This window comes from Coregonus clupeaformis, chromosome 9 (genome assembly GCF_020615455.1).
Source record: "Coregonus clupeaformis isolate EN_2021a chromosome 9, ASM2061545v1, whole genome shotgun sequence".
Classification (NCBI taxonomy): Eukaryota; Metazoa; Chordata; class Actinopteri; order Salmoniformes; family Salmonidae; genus Coregonus; species Coregonus clupeaformis.
Genome location: NC_059200.1, coordinates 9,021,509 through 9,042,187, shown reverse-complemented (window position 1 = coordinate 9,042,187; position 20,679 = coordinate 9,021,509). Strand labels below are relative to the sequence as shown.

Sequence of the window (20,679 nt, the reverse complement as noted above, 5' to 3'; positions counted from 1 at the left end):
CTTATATGAACTGTAACTCAGTAAAATCTTTGAAATTGTTGCATGTTCCATTTATAGTTTTGTTCAGTGTATATTCTGAGAACATGGCAACCATGTTCTGTGTATGTTTGGTGGGACGTTGATGACATATTGTCCTAACCCTCAGAAAACTGGACACGGGAATGTTCCTACAATGTTCCCATGAAAAGTGTCTACAACATTAATATCTTATATTCTGAGAAAAGTTATGTTTGATGTTAAGGGAATGGTCTCATGGAGTCCTTGCACATCACTGGAACAGATTGCGTGACGATTAGCTTAGCAACCGCGTGATGCAGCATGACAACGTGAACGCGATTGGTCAATCTGCTGGGTGGGGTGTTATACGTTCCTTCATTCATTGGATTCCTATCTCCTTTCTATAATATCTCTGGCACCGGCACCATGCAGTGCACCCTGGACTAAAGAGGCAGACAAATAGGAAAAATGTGCTAGACCCTCCGTTAAATTACAGATCTCTCGAGGTAGGAATATTGCAAATATATGATCAATGGCTCATTCGAGAGAAGACATCCTCCCGAGTTATGACATCGGCCAGTATTGAAATCTGACATGTATGATAGACGTTTTCGCGATCTAAAAGTCGTATTCCTATTAACTTCCAGTGTAGTGAGAGCGACTTTATCACAGTGCTACGTAATACCGGCTGGATTTCTGCCTGCTTGAATGCCAATAACTCAGATACACATCAAAACATGAAATGACCTGGGGAATCAATAGAACATCACTCAGAGATGCACAAAAACAATATAACATTGAAAATGGGTGAACTTTTCCTTTAAGGGAACGTTCTCTAAAGTTGTGGGAACATTTGTTGTTAGCTGGGCGGAGAGGGCTGGGGGCTGGGCAGGTGCAACTCAATAAAGTGACTTGGCAGAAAGCACATACCATAACCCACAGGCTACGTGCTTGAGCATATTGCCTCGTGCATGGAAAAAGTCTGACCACGGGAATGTAGTCTGGTACAACTGGGAATAAAATGGTGACCTTTGACCTTCCTATTCAACCCCAACCTATTAGGTGCTCTCCAGCCTCTAGCCTTGTCAACTTTGCAGACATCCCTCCAAGGCAATTGCCGACAAACTCAATTCCCTTTTTTTCCGCTCTTTTGTTTGTTGTGCCAATAGAAAGGTGTTACAGGTGTGAGAGCTTTGCTGGGGGGCCAGTGGCCTGAAACCTGATCCCAGATATTTAAGATGTTTCCATGAGGCCCTAACTCACCCCTCTCAGTAAACAACTTACAGCATACAGTTGTGGCCAAATATATTGTCACCCTTACACTTTTGTTAAAGTATTCCCTGTTTCTTCTCAAAAAAGTTTACATTGAAAAACACCTTGTAATTTGATTTTCAACATTGCAGAACGAATTGTATTTTTGTAAACTTAAGTTTACAATTTTAATTTAGAAAATAAAGACAAATGGCATGGACAGAAATATTGGCACCCCAGAGCTAGTACTTGGTTGCACAGCCTTTGGCCAAGATAACTGCAGACAAACACTTATTGTAGCCATCAATGAGCTTGCTGCACCTTTCTACTGGCAATTCGGCCCACTCTTTAGCAGCAAACTGCTTCAATGTTTGAGGGATGCCCTCCACCAACTGCTGTTTTCAGATTTCGCCATAGGTTTTGGATGTGATTCAGATCTGGACTATTTGCTGGCCACTCCAGAACAGTCCAGCGTTTCTTCTTGAACCATTTCATCAAAGAGCTCTAATTTAGTTTCATTGGTCCACAGATAATTTTCCACTGGATTTAGGATTGTTTAGGTGGGCTTTTGAGAAGTTCAAACAGGATTTATTGTGTCTCCTTCAGTAGTGGGTTTTCCTATGTTTACCAACGACCAAATGAAGCATTCAAAGAAAATAACACCCTCCCTACAATCAAACATGAGGGAAGGTCGATAATGCTGTAGGGTTGGTTTGCTGCCCCTGGTACTGGGGGCCTCGAACGTGTGCAAGACATCATGAAATCAGTAGATTATCAAGGTTTTTTGGAGTGCAATGTTCAACCCAGTCTCCAAAAACTGGGTCTATGTTGAAGGTTGTGGTTCTTCCAGCAGGACAACAACACTAAATACACATCAAAAGCACCCTGGAATGGTTCAAGACGAATGCTGGACTGTTCTGGACAGTTGGTTGAGGGCACCCCTAAAACATTTAAGAATTAGAGCAGGTTGCAGCTGAAAAGTGGGCCAAATTGCCAGTAGGTGGAGCAAACATAATTGATGGCGACAACAAATCTTGGTCAAAGGCTGTGAAACCAAGTACTAGCTCCAGGGTGCCAATAATTTTGTCCATGCAATTTGTCTTTATTTTATCCATTAAAATTGTAAACTGAAGTTTAAAAAAATTAAATTGGTGCTGCAATATTGAAAATCCAATAACAAGGTGTGGAGAACAAAATATATTTTCAATTTCAACATAGTTGAGAAGAAATAGTGAATTATTTAAGAAAAGTGCAAGTGTGCCAATATATTTGGCTGCAACTGTATGTACACAAGGTGACATAGGTTTTGAAAGTATTTGGACGGACAATATCTTACTTTGCAGTTTGCATTAGGGGGTTTGTGGACCTTTGCTAAAACCCATTAGCTGAAATATAGACCACAGGTCATGTTCTGATCTATTATGTTCATAGAGGGAGCAGGTGTACATGTACAGTATATATATATATTTTTAAAAATTTATTTCACCTTTATTTAACCAGGTAAGCCAGTTGAGAACAAGTTCTCATTTACAACTGCGACCTGGCCAAGATAAAGCAAAGCGGTGCGATAAAAACAACAACACAGAGTTACATATGGGGTAAAACAAAACAAAGTCAAAAATACAACAGAAATAAATATATATACAGTGTGTGCAAATGTAGCAAGTTATGGAGGTAAGGCAATAAATAGGCTATAGTGCAAAATAATTACAATTAGTATTAACACTGGAATGATAGATGTGCAAGAGATGATGTGCAAATAGAGATACTGAGTGACAGATCTCTGGACGTGAGCAAAATAAATAACAATATAGGGATGAGGTAGTTGGGCGGGCTAATTGGGCGGGCTAATCATACTATCTGAGAAATGCATTATGGTCAAAGGAGGCCTCACACACAAACACACACCCTCACACAGCCACACACGTCCAGAGATCTGTCACTCACACGCCAGTTTTCTGTCAGGTCAGTGTGCTCTACTAACCTCATAGGGATGTACTGACTGATTTATTTATAGTGAATATGAATGATCTATTTCACCGCCCTGAACCAGAGAACATAGTACACTGGGAGCGAGGCGTCTGGTGGCTGTGTAAGGCAGCCATACCTGGAATTAAAAAAAAAAAAATATTTCACCTTTATTTAACCAGGTAAGCCAGTTGAGAACAGGTTCTCATTTACAACTGCGACCTGGCCAAGATAAAGCAAAGCAGTGCAATAAAAACAACAAAGAGTTACATATGGGGTAAAAAACATAAAGTAAAAAATACAACAGAAAATATATATACAGTGTGTGCAAATGTAGCAAGTTATGGAGGTAAGGCAATAAATAGGCTATAGTGCAAAATAGTTACAATAGTATTAACACTGGAATACTAGATGTGCAAGAGATTATGTGCAAATAGAGATACTGGGGTGCAAAAGAGCAAAATAAATAACAATATAGGGATGAGGTAGTTGGGTGGGCTAATTTCAGATGGGCTGTGTACAGGTGCAGTGATCGGTAAGGTGCTCTGACAACTGATGTTTAAAGTTATTGAGGGAGATAAGAGTCTCCAGCTTCAGAGATTTTTGCAATTCGTTCCAGTCATTGGCAGCAGAGAACTGGAAGGAATGGCGGCCAAAGGAGGTGTTGGCTTTGGGAATGACCAGTGAGATATACCTGCTGGAGCGCAGACTACGGGTGGGTGCTGCTATGGTGACCAATGAGATAAGGCGGGGATTTGCCTAGCAGTGATTTATAGATGGCCTGGAGCCAGTGGGTTTGACGACGAACATGTAGTGAGGACCAGCCAACAAGAGCGTACAGGTCACAGTGGTGGGTAGTGTATGGGGCTTTGGAGACAAAACGGATGGCACTGTGATAGACTACATCCAATTTGCTAAGTAGAGTGTTGGAGGCTATTTTGTAAATGACATCGCCGAAGTCAAGGATCGGTAGGATAGTCAGTTTTACGAGGGCATGTTTGGCAGCATGAGTGAAGGAGGCTTTGTTGCGAAATAGGAAGCCGATTCTAGATTTAACTTTGGATTGGAGATTCTTTATGTGAGTCTGGAAGGAGAGTTTACAGTCTAACCAGACACCTAGGTATTTGTAGTTGTCCACATACTCTAGGTCAGACCCGTCGAGAGTGGTGATTCTAGTCAGGTGGGCGGGTGCCAGCAGCGTTCGATTGAAAAGCATGCATTTAGTTTTACTAGTGTTTAAGAGCAGTTGGAGGCTACTGAAGGAGTGTTGTATGGCATTGAAGCTCGTTTGGAGGTTTGTTAACACAGTGTCCAATGAAGGGCCAGATGTATACAAAATGGTGTCGTCTGCGTAGAGGTGGATCTGAGAGTCACCAGCAGCAAGAGCGACATCATTGATGTACACGGAGAAAAGTGTCGGCCCAAGAATTGAACCCTGTGGCACCCCCATAGAGACTGCCATAGGTCCAGACAACAGGCCCTCCGATTTGACACACTGAACTCTATCCGAGAAGTAGTTGGTGAACCAGGCGAGGCAGTCATTTGAGAAACCAAGGCTATTTAGTCTGCCAATAAGAATGCGGTGGTTGACAGAGTCGAAAGCCTTGGCCAGGTCGATGAAGACGGCTGCACAGTACTGTCTATTATCAATCGCGGTTATAATATCGTTTAGGACCTTGAGCGTGGCTGAAGTGCACCCATGACCAGCTCGAAACCGGATTGCATAGCGGAGAAGGTACGGTGGTATTCGAAATGGTCAGTGATCTGTTTGTTAACTTGGCTTTCAAATACTTTCGAAAGGCAGGGCAGGATGGATATAGGTCTGTAGCAGTTTGGATCTAGAGTGTCACCCCCTTTGAAGAGGGGGATGACCGCGGCAGCTTTCCAATCTCTGGGGATCTCAGACGTTATGAAAGAGAGGTTGAACAGACTAGTAATAGGGGGTTGCGACAATTTCGGCGGCTAGTTTTAGAAAGAAAGGGTCCAGATTGTCTAGCCCAGCTGATTTGTAGGGGTCCAGATTTTGCAGCGCTTTCAAAACATCAGCTGTCTGAATTTGTGTGAAGGAGAAGCGGGGGGGGCATGGGCAAGTTGCAGCGGAGGGTGCAGAGCTGGTGGCCGGGGTAGTGGTAGCCAGATGGAAAGCATGGCCAGCTGTAGCAAAATGCTTGTTGAAATTCTCGATTATTGTAGATTTATCGGTGGTGATAGTGTTTCCTAGCCTCAGTACAGTGGGCAGCTGGGAGGAAGTGCTCTTATTCTCCATGGACTTTACAGTGTCCCAAAACTTTTTGCAGTTAGTGCTACAGGATGCAAATTTCTGTTTGAAAAAGTTAGCCTTTGCTTTCCTGACTGCTTGTGTATATTGGTTCCTAACTTCCCTGAAAAGTTGCATATCGCGGGGGCTATTTGATGCTAATGCAGTACGCCACAGGATGTTTTTGTGCTGGTCAAGGGCAGTCAAGTCTGAGGAGAACCAGGGGCTATATCGGTTCTTAGTTCTGTATTTTTTGAATGGGGCATGTTTATTTAAGATTGTGAGGAAATTACTTTTAAGGAACAACCAGGCATCCTCTACTGACGGAATGAGATCTATATCCATCCAGGATACCTGGGCCAGGTCAATTAGGAAGGCCTGCTCGCTAAAGTGTTTTAGGGAGCGTTTGACAGTGATGAGGGGTGGTCGTTTGACCGCTGACCCGTTACGGACGCAGGCAATAAGGCAGTGATCGCTGAGATCCTGGTTGAAGACAGCTGAGGTGTATTTAGAGGGTATGTTAGTCAGGATGATATCTATGAGGGTACCCATGTTTACGGATTTAGGGTTGTACCTGGTAGGTTCGTTGATAATTTGCGTGAGGTTGAGGGCATCTAGTTTGGATTGTAGGATGGCCGGGGTATTAAGCATATCCCAATTTAGGTCACCAAGCAGTACGAACTCTGAGGATAAATGGGGGGCAATCAATTCACATATGGTGTCCAGGGCACAGCTGGGGGCTGAGGGGGGTCTGTAGCAAGCGGCAACAGTGAGAGACTTATTTCTGGAAAGGTGGATTTTTAGAAGTAGAAGCTCAAACAGTTTGGGCACAGACCTGGATAGTATGATAGAGCTCTGCAGGCTATCTCTACAGTAGATTGCAACTCCACCCCCTTTGGCAGTTCTATCTAGACGGAAAATGTTATAGTTGGGGATGGAAATTTCAGAATTTTTGGTGGCCTTCCTGAGCCAGGATTCAGACACTGCTAGAACATCAGGGTTGGCGGAGTGTGCTAACGCAGTGAATAACTCAAACTTAGGAAGTAGACTTCTGATATTTATGTGCAAGAAACCAAGACTTTTGCGATTACAGAAGTCAGCAAATGATAGCGCCTGGGGAGTAGGAGTGATACTGAGGGCTGCAGGGCCTGGGTTAGCCTCTACATCACCAGAGGAACAGAGGAGGACTAGAATAAGGATACGGCTAAAGGCTTTAAGAACTGGTCTTCTAGTGCGTTGGGTACATAGAATAAAGGGGGCAGATTTCCGGGTGTTGTAGAAAAGATTCAGGGCATTATGTACAGACAAGGATATGGAAGGATATGAGTAAAGTGGAGGTAAACCTAAGCGTTGGGTAACAATGAAAGAGATAGCATCATTGGAGGCATCAATTGAGTCGGTCTCCGCGTGTATGGGGGGTGGGACAAAGGAGCTATCTAAGGCAGGTTTAGCTGGGCTGGGGGATCTACAGTGAAATAGTACAATTAGAAATAACCGAAACAACAATAAGCTAACCATGTTTGGGCTGAGGCTAAACATAAACAGGATGTAGTACCGTAAAAAGGAACAGTCCAGCAGACATCAGCTGTGTAGCTGAGTTATCAAAGGTCTGGTGAACAGCAATAGGATAGTTCGGAGGCTGCTAAAGCAATAGCGAGTAAGAGGCCACGGCTAGCGTGTGCTAGCGGGCCGGGGCTAGCAGATGGAATCTTCGTGGTCGACGTCGTAACCACATCAGACGATTTCGTCGGCAGACCAGTCGTGTAGGATCGGCGGGGCTCCGTGTCAACACTAGGTGGTCCCGTCCGGTTGACAGAGAGATAGATAGCCGGGAGATGGGCCTAGCTCAGGATGATTAGCCAGACCACAGCGTCCATTTTGTTGCAGCTAGCTGGTAGCGATGAAACCAGAGTTGAAGGTCCAGTGATTCAGTGATTCCGGCAGAAAAACTGATATGTTCTGGGTCGATAACGCGCTGTGCAGACTGGCCAAATATCCGGTGATTAATGTCCAGTGATTAAATTAATCCCGCAGAAAAAAAATCCAATGTTCTGGGTGAAATACCGCTAACTGTGGCTAATAGCAAGTAGCTAGTTAGCTGGCTAGCTAGTTTCAACTGGAGATTCTAGATAAAAGGTAAGTCAATAATAGAATCCGTTCCACATTGAGTGAGGCAGGTTGCAGGAAAGTATATTTTGTAGAAGGATGAAAAGTCTGATAGGGAAATATGTACGAAAAATACAAAAAAACAGGGTATTTACAGGCTATTTACAGACACACGACAAAAACAGAACTGCACTACTACGCCATCTTGGAACTTTTGGAATCTTGGTATCATTTTAAGTTTCAGACGGGAAGAGAAGTGAGGGCAGGGCAGGCTGGTGAGGTAGAGGATAGTTTGGTTATTTACCTGTGTGTGTATAAAGTTCATAGGATGTGTCAGGGAAACTGGTTCCAGCTGGAGAAAGAAGACAGACAGGTGGCATTAGCAGCTCCGTCTCTCCTCCCCCTGTAATGTGTCAAAGTATGCCCAAACTGCATGCCAGTGATTTCTGTGGAAGTGCCTTGTGGAGCTTGAACAAAGGCAGAGCTATGGTGTAGTGGTGTGTTCCAATGCTTTTGGGTGGCTGTTGAGTCAGTGTGTTATTGATACATATAATTTTTACATACTTCTTCCACATACACTGAGCTCCAGCCTCCTTTTCACACACGCATGCACGCACACACACTGAGCAGAATTTTTTTTTCTAAGCAGCTGATTTCCTTGGATTTGAAATTTGGAAACAGTCCATAGACAGATGAACTATTTCACACAGTATAATGAGTAATTGGCAAAGCCTTTGTAACATTAATTTGCACTTCTATTTGAGTCCCAAAGAAAGGTCAAGCATCCATTGTGCTGGCCTAGGACAGCCCTTCAGAGTCTGGGGTTGACTTCACTCAAATAAATCAGTCCACTCTTTCAGTGTTCACACTTTGTGACCATTCAAGTTCGTTTGAGGTGGTATCAGGTATACTCGCTTTGTAAAACAATAATTTCCCTCAGTCCATACATCTTTAGTGTCCGGTTCAAACTTTTGAAGAGGAACTGAGTGAACTCTGGCAGCTCTAAAGTCCTTTATGACGTGGTTCTTGGACAGATGGTAAGTGCTCTGATTGATTGCATACAGATGCCCTGAAAACCCTCCCACCTCAGCCCAGTGTATGGATTGGCTGTGGAGCATTGAGGTTCCCTCACTTGGAAGAGAACATTTAAGTTTAATAGGGGGTTCAAGGGTGGGTTGAGGGGAGTAAGAAAGAGTCTCAGTACATACTGTTATTTTGAAATACCAGGCCTACAAAATCACCCCAAATCTGTGAGACTGGTGCATATGATAAAAGGCTCTGGATGAGAGCCACTAATTATCAATGATGTATTATTGTATATCAGATTTTTATCAGGTATGTGCTGGCCCTGGCCCATAATTAGTGGCTATGATCCATCTCAGATTAGTCACAACACACTGTGAGCATTACATTGATGGTTCTGCAATGAAGGAGCTTACAAAACTGAGATTGGCATGAGAGAAACAAATGTGGACAACAACCAATGAGAAAGGATATGTGAAATTATCTATTGGTCTGCCACTGCCACATAATGTGCATTATTCACAATTTGGAGCTACAGGTATTTCTTGAATATCATTGATGATATTCAGTTATGGTCCCATCAAGGAAAACGAAATTCATTCATCCAGACCCTCTTACACATTCCAGTCTAGGACTAAGAGTAGTGAGAGTTCTTCACTCACTGACCTATTGAAAAAAAAGTAAGAGAATTTGGGGAATCCAGACAAGCCCCTCAGCCTGATTGGCTAGACTCTCACCTATTTTATATTCTGTGACCAATAACATGTGAGTGTGCTTAAATGTAAGCGGGATACTAGGTAATATGTCAATTAATTATCTGTGTTGAAGAGATGACAGATGATGTGTCATTGTTATGTTCGTCACGTGTGAAAGAAATAATTAAGCATGCGGCTGTTTACGAACATAAATACTGTACATGCCCATCTTATTAAAAAACAATATCACAGATTCTATAATTTTTCTAAATTGAAAAAAAGTCTATAGCCTATTTTAAACCAAGTGTAAGTCTATTTCAAGAGCTCAGTGAACAGCAGTTCGATCTGTGTTTGAAAGAAATAATATTATAATGGTTTTAATAATTTGATGTTTCATAGCATATTGTTTCTGGAATACTAAATGTGGATCTTGTAGGCCTATTATTATCTTTTAGTGAGACAAATTAAATTATATGAAATTCACTGAATGTAAAAGTAGATAAAAAACATGGTCTCATACAGGCTGAAATTGACTGACTTCTATCCTACTCTGCTTAGTAACCTGTGGAGAGCATGTCTGAAATGGCCCAAGTGCATAATGAACAACATCACATGTTTAGAATGAAGACCTTCACTAGTAATATGAACAACTTCACAAGTTTAGTAATAACTTCTGGTCAGCATTTTTGAAAGTGCAGATACAGTAAACAACTTGCCTGACTACTCAAACAGAATTATTCCGCTGCTGTATCTTTCACTACATACTTCAGTCTGAGACGGCCATATTTAAAGTTGTTTGTGGTGATGTCAAAATGAGCGGTGTTGTACAAAACAAAGTAATCAGCGTTTGGATCATCTCTAACCAATCAGAGTATCAAAGCTAATTAATACTTTTTTTAAACGCAGCATTACCCACGCGTTTTCTGGCTCTGGCCCAACCTATCGGTTTCTCTGACCAATCAGACTGTCTAGAATAGATTTCCATTCTAGAAATCATCTGGGAAGTACTCAGATCCAGACTCAACGAGGGAGCTCTTTTACGCTGGCTTGGGTTGAACCGGGTAATGGCCATCATGTCATCGGCAAAAGCCGGGAGGGGAAGAGCGCCTTTCTCAAACAGTAATCTGCATGTTGTCAACAAGGCAGCATCATGCATCATCCAGAAACATACATCTCTTCTCCATAAAATAAATGTTTGAATTTTCAAAATAGTATCATTGGGAAGGCAGATTTTTTTAGATATATATATTTTATCAAAAGCAATCACTTTTGTATGGGAAAACACAGAATCCTACTAATTACTACATTTTTGTGTTGAGCCGAGTTCGCCGTTGGACAGAGCGGGGCACCTGGCTCACGCCCGAGAGACAGCCCGGTTCCAAATCGAATGAAATCAACTTCCAGCTTCTGCAAAACACGCCTACACGGGGTTAATAGAACCGGAGAAGAAACTAACGTAAGTGGGCGTGGCGTAGCGTTTGGCCGGAGCAAGGAGTTTGAGTAGCCAGGCAAGTGAATAACAGCCCAGTAAATCCGACCAGAACTTGTTATCCTACCGTAAACACTTGATTTGAGATAAACATAGCATTATGATGTGACCCACTACGCAACTTTACGGCAGTCCTGAGCTGCAGCGCGCAAGATGTGACTATAAATTAAGGAGCCCTTTGGCAAATGTTCACCACCCTCAAACAGCAAGGACAAAACACAAACAGGAGTAACAAATTAAGGACAATAAAATAAAATAAATTGCTGTCATATATTGGATTACAATTTTCCTACAAAATGTCAACAGGTAAATATATAGATTAACTGCATTCATATATGAAAGAAGAAGACCATTAACACTTTTAGCATACACTTGAGTTTTATATCCGACACTTAAAGCTGTTTTTTTTTGACAATTTGTTTTACAAGTCACCTATGTCATCTTGTTCAGTTAAAATTGGTTTCAATTTAAAAAGAAGTAGCAACAGTAGGTCTACTTGATGGTAATACCAGGAGAAATGGTACCTATGGTAAGACTAGCAGAAACTGTTGGAGTAACCAATAGTAATGAGTGGTATTATTTTCAGCAAAGGTGGAAAAAATACTAAATTGTCATACTTGAGTAAAAGTAAATGCTATACATCAAAATCCTTATATTAAGCAGAAGGAATCTTAACCATACAAGTATATGTGCAAATTCATATGCAATGTATTGGAATGTTGAAATACAAGCTGTCACCTGTCCTGTCTTTATGAAAAGAGCTCTGTGTGATGTGATAGTAGATTATCAAATCATTTTCTCTGTGTCCTGACCCCTCAGGTAAAGACAGAGTTGCTTAGCAGATTGATCCTCGTCGTTCTACTGTTGAGTTGATTGTGTTGAACTCAAGCTACCCATCTCCGGCACAGCTATGGTTGGAATGAAACCCACAGATCTGGCGCCAACAATGGCTGTCAAGTTTGTTGGTGCAGGCACAGCAGGCTGCATCGCAGACCTTGTGACCTTCCCCTTGGCTACGGCCAAAGTCAGACTACAGGTAAGGGGAGAGGATGGATGAGAGGCTAGGTGGCCTTGGTTAAAACTGATCATTAGATCTGCACAAATCAATTCAAATGTAGATTGAATATGAGTAAGCGCAATTCGTGGTGAACATCCCCCAGTCAGGTGTCAGCATCTACTTTGTATTCCAGATTCAAGGGGAGGCTCAGTTGGGGCATGGGGCCCAGGCTGTGAGGTATCAGTAATATAAATGTATCGGGCGTGTTTGGTACCATCACCACCATGGTGTGTATGGAAGGGGCCCGTAGCCTCTACAACGGGCTGGGGGCTGGGCTTCATAGGCAGATGAGCTTCGCATCCGTCCGTATCGGCCTCTACGACTCCATGAAGCAGTTCTACACTCGTGGCTCTCATTTATAACCTTATAACCTCACTTGTGTTGACCTCTAACATACACTTCATTTATTGGGGACCCATAACTGACTGTGCACACCTCTCTTCAGGCGCTAGAATCATTACTCGGCTCATGGCAGGCTGCACCACTGGAGCAATGGCTGTGATGTTTGCTCAGCCCACAGACGTGGTCAAGGTGCGTTTCCAGGCTCAAGTATGTCTGGCTGACGGGGTAAAGAGATACAACGGCACCATGGATGCCTACCGGACCATCACCCGAGATGAAGGGGTGCGGGTCCTTTGGAAAGGTGAGTAGCAATCTCAGTCAGCAAGCACAGAAGCAAGAGGAGTGGTGACAAAACAAGAACTGGTCTGGCAGCAAATGGCCTGTGAAATGATGGCCACTTTTCAATAGAAGAGCGGAGCCATAGACCTTTCCTCTTATTCTCCCTAATTATTTTCCTTTGTGTAAAGAAATGTTTACAGTTCTACACTTATGATTATGTTTTGCGCTTATGATGAAGCAGTTTATATTTCTATGTATTTGTTTACATGTGGCGTTTTTTTCATTTAGATGTGAAAGCTTGGTTTGTCGCTGGTCGAGACCTCATAATCAGGTTATGAATGATATTGCAATGCAAATGGAATAGATTCAGTTTACCTAAAATATAGATATAAATAAAGCTGCCCTTTTTTCCCAATTGGGTTGTTTTTTTCTGTCAAACTCAATTCTAAATGGTAGGTTGGTGCTATACTTCTCTAACTCACAACTCCTTATCTAATGGGATTAATCCTCTCTCTGGAAAATTCAATTTTGACCACTAAAGAAAAGCAACCTGGGAGTGGCAGTGGGGCAGAGTTTAATCGATACACACCTGCTTTCTTTTACAAAATGGAGCATGTTTGCAATCTATATCCTGTCTTTTAGAGTGGCATATGCATACAAAAGTGTCCTATGTGAGCTTGCAAACTGCAGACCCCTATTGACTTGGTGACCCAAATAATTTCTTCCAATAATATTCGAGAGACTGGTAAGAGGCAAGTAAAGCCAGGAACAGAGTCAAGTGCTTAAAGTTCTATAGCACTGTTGTTTTTTAAATATAATTTCATGTTTTAAAGTAATACTTATTTATCCTCTCAGGGACCTTGATCATTTCAGCCGTGCGTCGTTGTGAGTGTGTCACATTTTCCTTATTATCCCGAGGCAGCTTGTCTGTTGAGGAAGCTGATTGATTCCCAGTGAAGGTCCTTCTCAGCCCGGGACCCCTGTGGCTGCTGATAAAGCCAGAGGCTTAATGATTAACCATGTGTGGAGGTGGTGGTGGTCAGTGCTCCAATCATGTGACTAGACTTAAGGGTACATTAAGTTGAAAGTTAGTACATCCACACATATTTTCTACAGCTTGATCAGATTCATAAATTGAATTACTTTCATAGCATGCCCGTCTTGTCCAACTTCAAAACAACCAAGACATCCCACTGGGCACAGGCATCAGTTCAACTTCTAGTTTGAATTTACATTTGGTTGAGTTGTCAACTAATGTGAAATAAAATACAAATGTCACCATGTCATTGGATTTATGTAAAAAATACGAAATGTCCTTATGTCGATTACTTTTTTCATATCGAATCAGTTTTCCACATTGATTCAACGTCATCACATAGATTTTTTTGGGGTTGAAATGAAGTGGAAACAATGTTGATTCAACCAGTTTGTGCCCAGTGGGATGTTAAAATAACATACACTACAGTTCAAAAGTTTGGGGTCACTTAGAAATGTCCTTGTTTTCGAAAGAAAAGCAATTTTTTTGTCCATTAAAATAACATAAAATTGATCAGAAATACAGTGTAGACATTGTTCATGTTGGAAACGGCTATTGTAGCTGGACACGGCTGATTTTGAATGGAATATCTACATAGGCGTAAGAGGCCCATTATCAGCAACCATCAGTCCTGTGTTCCAATGGCACGTTGTGTTTGCTAATCCAAGTTTATCATTTTAAAAGGCTAATTGATCATTAGAAAACCCTTTTGCAATTTATGTTAGCACAGCTGAAAACTGTTGTGCTGATTAAAGACGCAATAAAACTGGCCTTCTTGAGACTAGTTGAGTATCTGGAGCATCAGCAATTGTGGGTTCTATTACAGAATCAAAATGGCCGGAAACAAATAACTTTCTTCTGAAACTCGTCAGTCTATTCTTGTTCTGAGAAATGAAGGCTATTCCATGCGAGAAATTGCCAAGAAACTGAAGATCTCGTACAACGCTGTGTACTACTCCCTTCACAGAACAGCACAAACTGGCTCTAACCAGAATAGAAAGAGGAGTGGGAGGCCCCGGTGCACAACTGAGCAAGAGGACAAATACATTAGAGTGTCTAGTTTGAGAAACAGACGCCTCACAGGTCCTCAACTGGCAGCTTCATTAAATAGTACCCGCAAAACACCAGTCTCAACGTCAACAGTGAAGAGGCGACTCCGGGATGCTGACCTTCTAGGCAGAGTTGCAAAAAAAAAGCCATATCTCAGACTGGCCAATAAAAAGAAAAGATTAAGATGGGCAATCCTGAGTTCTAGACTTGAGTTTGGGAATAAAACAATGAACAATCCTGACAATAAAGTGGCATGTGGAATTGTGTTGTTATAGATGGTATATATCTGCACCTTTAGAGACTACTGCCCTATGTACTGTACATAGTCATTGAACACTGGCCACTTACCCACTTCATATGTATATATCAGTATTCTAGTCAAGGCTCACCCTTCAGAAAGTATTCACACCCCTTGACTTGGTCCACATTTTGTTGTGTTACAGCCTGAATTTAAAATTGATTAAATTGAGATGTTTTGTCACTGGCCTACACACAATACCCCTCATGTCAGTGGGATTACGTTTTTACGAATTAAAAATGAAAAGTTGAAATGTCATGAGTCAATAAGTATTCAACCCCTTTGTTATGGCAAGCCTAAATAAGTTCAGGAGTAAATATCTGCTTAACAAGTCACATAATAAGTTGCATGGACTCACTCTGTGTACAATAATAGTGTTTAACATAATTTGTTTTATGACTACCTCATCTTTGTACCCCAGACATACAATTATCTGTAAGGTTCCTCACTTGAGCAGTGAATTTCAAACACAGATTCAACCACAAAGACCAGGGAGGTTTTTCAATGCCTCGCAAAGAAGGGCACCTATTGGTAGATGGGTAAAAATAAAAAAGCAGACATTGAATATCCCTTTGAGCATGGTGAAGTTATTAATTACACTTTGGATGGTGTATCAATACACCCTGTCACTACAAAGATACAAGCCTCCTTCCTAACTCAGTTGCCAGAGAGGAAGGAAACCACTCAGGGATTTCACCATTATTGGACTAAAGTAATACTGCAAAAAAAGTGGCAAAGCAATTCACTTTTTGTCCTCAATACAAAGGGTTATGTTTGGGGCAAATCCAATACAACACATCACTGAGTACCACTCTTCATGTTTTCAAGCATAGTGGTGGCTGCATCATGTTATGGGTATGCTTGTAATCGTTAAGGACTGGGGAGTTTTTCAGGATAAAAAATTAACTGAATGGAGTTAAGCACAGGCAAAATCCTAGAGGAAAACCTGGTTCAGTCTGCTTTCCACCAGACACTGGGAGATGAATTCACCTTTCAGCAGGACAATAACCTAAAACACAAGGCCAAATCTACACTGAGTTGCTTACCAAGAAGACAGTGAATGTTCCTAAATGGCCAAGATAGTTTTGACTTAAATCTGCTTAAAAATCTATGGCAAGACTTGAAAATGGTTGTCTAGCAATGATCAACAAACAATTTGACAGAGCTTGAAAATTTTGAAAAGAATAATGGGGAAATATTGTACAATCCATGTGTGCAAAGCTCTTAGAGACTTACTCAGAAAGACTCACAGCTGTAATCGCTGCAAAAGGTGATTCTAACATGTATTGACTCAGGGGTGTGAATACTTATGTAAATTATATATTTCTGTATTTCATTTTCAATATATTTGCAAAAATGTCTAAAAACATTGTTTTCACTTTGTCATTATGGGGTATTGTGTGTAGATGGATGAGAGAAAAAATGTATTAAATTGTTTTTATTTCCTCATCAATCTACATATACCCCATAATGACAAAAGGTTTTTAGAATTTTTTGCAATTGTATTACAAATATTCAGACCCTGTACTCAGTACTTTGTTGAAGCACCTTTGGCAGCGATTACAGCCTAGAGTCTTCTTGGGTATGACACTACAAGCTTGGCACACCTGTATTTGGGGAGTTTTTCCCCATTCTTCTCTGCAGATCCTCTCAAGCTCTGTCAGGTTGGATGGGCAGCGTCGCTGCACAGCTATTTTCAGGTCTCTCCAGAGATGTTCGATCAGGTTCAAGTCCGGGTTCTGGCTGGGCCACTCAAGGACATTCAGAGACTTTTCCCAAAGCCACTCCTGCGTTGTCTTAGTTGTGTGCTTAGGGTCGCTGTCCTGTTGGAAGGTGAACCTTTGCCCCAGTCTGAGGTCCTGAGCGCTCTGGAGCAGGTTTTCATCAAGGATCTCTCTGTACTTTGCACCGTTCATCTTTCCCTTGACTAGTCTCCCAGTCCCTGCCGCTGAAAAACATCCCCACAGCATGATGCTGCCACCAACATGCTTTACCGTAGGGATGGTGCCAGGTTTCCTCCAGATGTGACGCTTGGTATTCAGGGCAAAGAGTTCAATCTTGGTTTCATCAGACCAGAGAATCTTGTTTCTGATGGTCTGAGAGTCCTTTTAGGTGCATTTTGGCAAACTCCAAGCAGGCTGTTATGTGCCCTTTTCTGAGGAGAGGCTTCCGCTGGCCACTCTACCATAAAGGCGTGATTGGTGGAGTGCTGCAGAGATGGTTGTCCTTCTGGAAGGTTCTCCCATCTCCACAGAGGAACTCTGGAGCTCTGTCAGAGTGACCATTGAGTTCTTGGTCACCTCCCTGACCAAGGCCCTTCTCCCCCATTGCTCAATTTGGCTGGGCGGCCAGCTCTAGGAAGAGTCTTGGTGGTTCCAAGCTTCTTCCATTTAAGAATGATGGAGGCCACTGTGTTCTTGGGGACCTTCAATGCTGCAGAAATTTATTGGCACCCTTCCCCAGATCTGTGCCTCGACACAATCCTGTCTCTGAGCTCTACGTACAATTCCTTCGACCTCATGGCTTGGTTTTTGCTCTGACATGCACTGTCAACTGTGGGACCTTATATAGACAGGCGTGTGCCTTTCCAAATCATGTCCAATCAATTGAATTTACCACAGCTGCACTCCAATCAAGTTGTAGAAACATCTCAAGGATTATCAATGGAAACAGGATGCACCTGAGCTCAATTTCGAGTCTCATAGCAAAGGGTCTGAATACTTATGTAAATAAGATATTTCTGTTTTTTTTTTTTAAAGGGAAGGGGTCTGAATACTTTCTGAATGCACTGTATACTGTCCATACTGTAGATACACACCATTATATAGCCTATATATATATATATATATATATATATATATATATATATATATATATATATATACAGTACCAGTCAAAACTTTGGACACACCTACTCATTCAAGGGTTTTTCTTTATTTCTACTATTTTCTACATTGTAGAATAATAGTGAAGACATCAAAACTATGAAATAACACATATGGAATCAAAAAAGTGTTAAACAAATCAAAATATATTTTAGATTTTAGATTCTTCAAAGTAGCCACCTTTTGCCTTGATGACAGCTTTGCACACTCTTAGCATTCTCTCAACCAGCTTCACCTGGAATGCTTTTCCAACAGTCTTGAAGGAGTTCCCACATATGCTGAGCACTTGTTGGCTGCTTTCCCTTCACTCTGTGGTCCGACTCATCCCAAACCATCTCAATTGGGTTGAGGTCGGGTGATTGTGGAGGCCAGGTCATCTGATGCAGCACTCCATCATTATCCTTCTTGGTCAAATAGCCCTTACACAGCCTGGAGGTGTGTTGGGTCATTGTCCTGTTGAAAAACAAATGATAGTCTCACTAAGCACAAACCAGATGGGATGGCGTATCGCTGCAGAATGCTGTGGTAGCCATGCTGGTTAAGTGTGCCTTGAATACTAAATAAATCACAGACAGTGTCACCAGCAAAGCACCCCTACACCATCACACCTCCTCCATGCTTTACGGTGGGAACCACACATACAGAGATCATCCATTCACCTTCTCTGCAACTCACGAAGACACGGCGGTTGGAACCAAAAATCACAAATTGTGCACGCAGTCTCCTCTGAACAGTTGATGTTGAGATGTGTCTGTTACTTGAACTCTGTGAAGCATTTATTTGGGCTGCAATCTGAGGTGCGTTATTCTAATGAATTTATCCTCTGCAGCAGAGGTAACTGGGTCTTCCTTTCCTGTGGCGGTCCTCATGAGAGCCAGTTTCATCAAATTGCTTGATGGTTTTTGCAACTGCACTTTAAGAAACGTTCAGTTCTTGAAATTTTCCAGATTGACTGACCTTCATGTCTTCAAGTAATGATGGACTGTCATTTCTCTTTGCTTATTTTAGCTGTTCTAGCCATAATATGGACTTGGTCTTTTTCCAAATAGGGCTATCTTCTGTATACCCACCCTACCTTGTCACAACACAACTGATTGGCTCAAACGCATTAAGAAGGAAAGAAATTCCACAAATTAAGTTTTAACGAGGCACACCTGTTAATTGAAATGCATTACAGGTGACTACCTCATAAAGCTGGTTGAGAGAATGCCAAGAGTGTGCAAAGCTGTCATCAAGGCAAAGGGTGGCTACTTTGAAGAATCTCAAATATAAAAAACATTTTGATTTGTTTAACACTTTTTTGGTTACTACATGATAACATATGTGTTATTTCATAGTTTTGATGTCTTTACTATTTTTCTACAATGTAGCAAATAGTAAGAATACAGAAAAACCCTTGAATGAGTAAGTGTGTCCAAACTTTTGACTGGTACTGTATATATTCCGGACTTTGACATTGCTCATTCTGATATTTCTTAATTTGTTTCTTGAATTTTCATTTTATTTGTGTGTATTGTTTTGTATTGTTAGGTATTACTGCACTGTTGGAGCTAGAAACATAAGCGTTTCACTGCACCTGCGATAAAAATTTGCAAAATATGTGTACGGGACCAATACAATTTTATTTTATAGCCTATGGTTTTGAGAATACAGTCACTGCCTTTATACCTGCATAGCCTATATGAGCATATACAGCACATTGTTTGTTCATTAACTGGTTTATATTTAAGCAATAAGGCCTGATGGGGTGTAGTATATGGCCAATATACCACGGCTAAGGGCTATTCTCACGCACGATGCAACGCGGAGAGCCTGGATACATACAGCCCTTAGCAGTGGTATATTGACCATGTACAGTGCATTCAGAAAGTATTCAGACCACTTGACTTTTTCCACATTTTGTTACATTAAAGCCTTATTCTAAAATGGATTAAATAAAACATATTCCTCATCAATCTACACACAATACCCCATGACAAAGCAAAAACAGGTTTTTATAAATTTTAGAAAATGTATTAAAAACAAAAAACTGAAATACCCGATTTACATAAGTATTCAGACCCTTTGCTATGAGACACAAAATTGAGCTCCGGTGCATCCTGTTTTCGTTGATAAGCCTTGAGATATTTCTACAACTTGATTGGAGTCCACCTGTGGTAAGTTCAATTGATTGGACATGATTTGGAAAGGCACACATCTGTCAATATAAGGTCCCACAGTTGACAGTGCATGTCAGAGCAAAAACCAAGCCAGGAATTGTCCGCAGAGCTCCGAGACAGGATTGTGTCGAGGCACAGATCTGGGGAAGGGTACCAAACAATTTCTTCAGCATTGAAGGTCCCAAGAACACAGTGGCCTCCATCATTCTTTAATTGAAGAAGTTTGGAACCACCAAGACTCTTCCTAGAGCTGGCCGCCCGGCCAAACTGAGCAATCGGGGGACAAGGGCCTTGGTCAGGGAGGTGACCAAGAACCCGATGGTCACTCTGACAGAGCTCCAGAGTTATTCTGTGGAGATGGGAGAATCTTCCAGAAGGACAACCATCTCTGCAGCACTCCACCAATCAGGCCTTTATGGTAGCCAGACGGAAGTAAAAGGCACATGACATTCGCTTGGAATTTGCCAAAATGCACCTAACTCTCAGACCATGAGAAACAAGATTCTCTGGTCTGATGAAACCAAGATTGAACTCTTTGGCCTGAATGCCAAGCTTCACGTCTGGAGGAAACCTGGCACCATCCCTATGGTGAAGCATGTTGGTGGCAGCATCATGCTGTGGGGATATTTTTCAGAGGCAGGGACTGGGAGACTAGTCAGGATCAAGGGAAAGATGAACGGAGCAAAGTACAGAGAGATCCTTGATGAAAACCTGCTCCAGAGCGCTCAGGACCTCAGACTGGGGGCGAATGTTCACCTTCCAACTGGACAACGACCCTTAGCACACA

General features: G+C 41.9%; 1 pseudogene; it reads left to right on the top strand.

Moving 5' to 3' along the window:
- The first annotated feature begins 11,643 nt into the window (after positions 1–11,643).
- On the top strand, positions 11,644–12,494 carry LOC121574181 (annotated as a pseudogene).
- Positions 12,495–20,679: the final 8,185 nt, after the last annotated feature.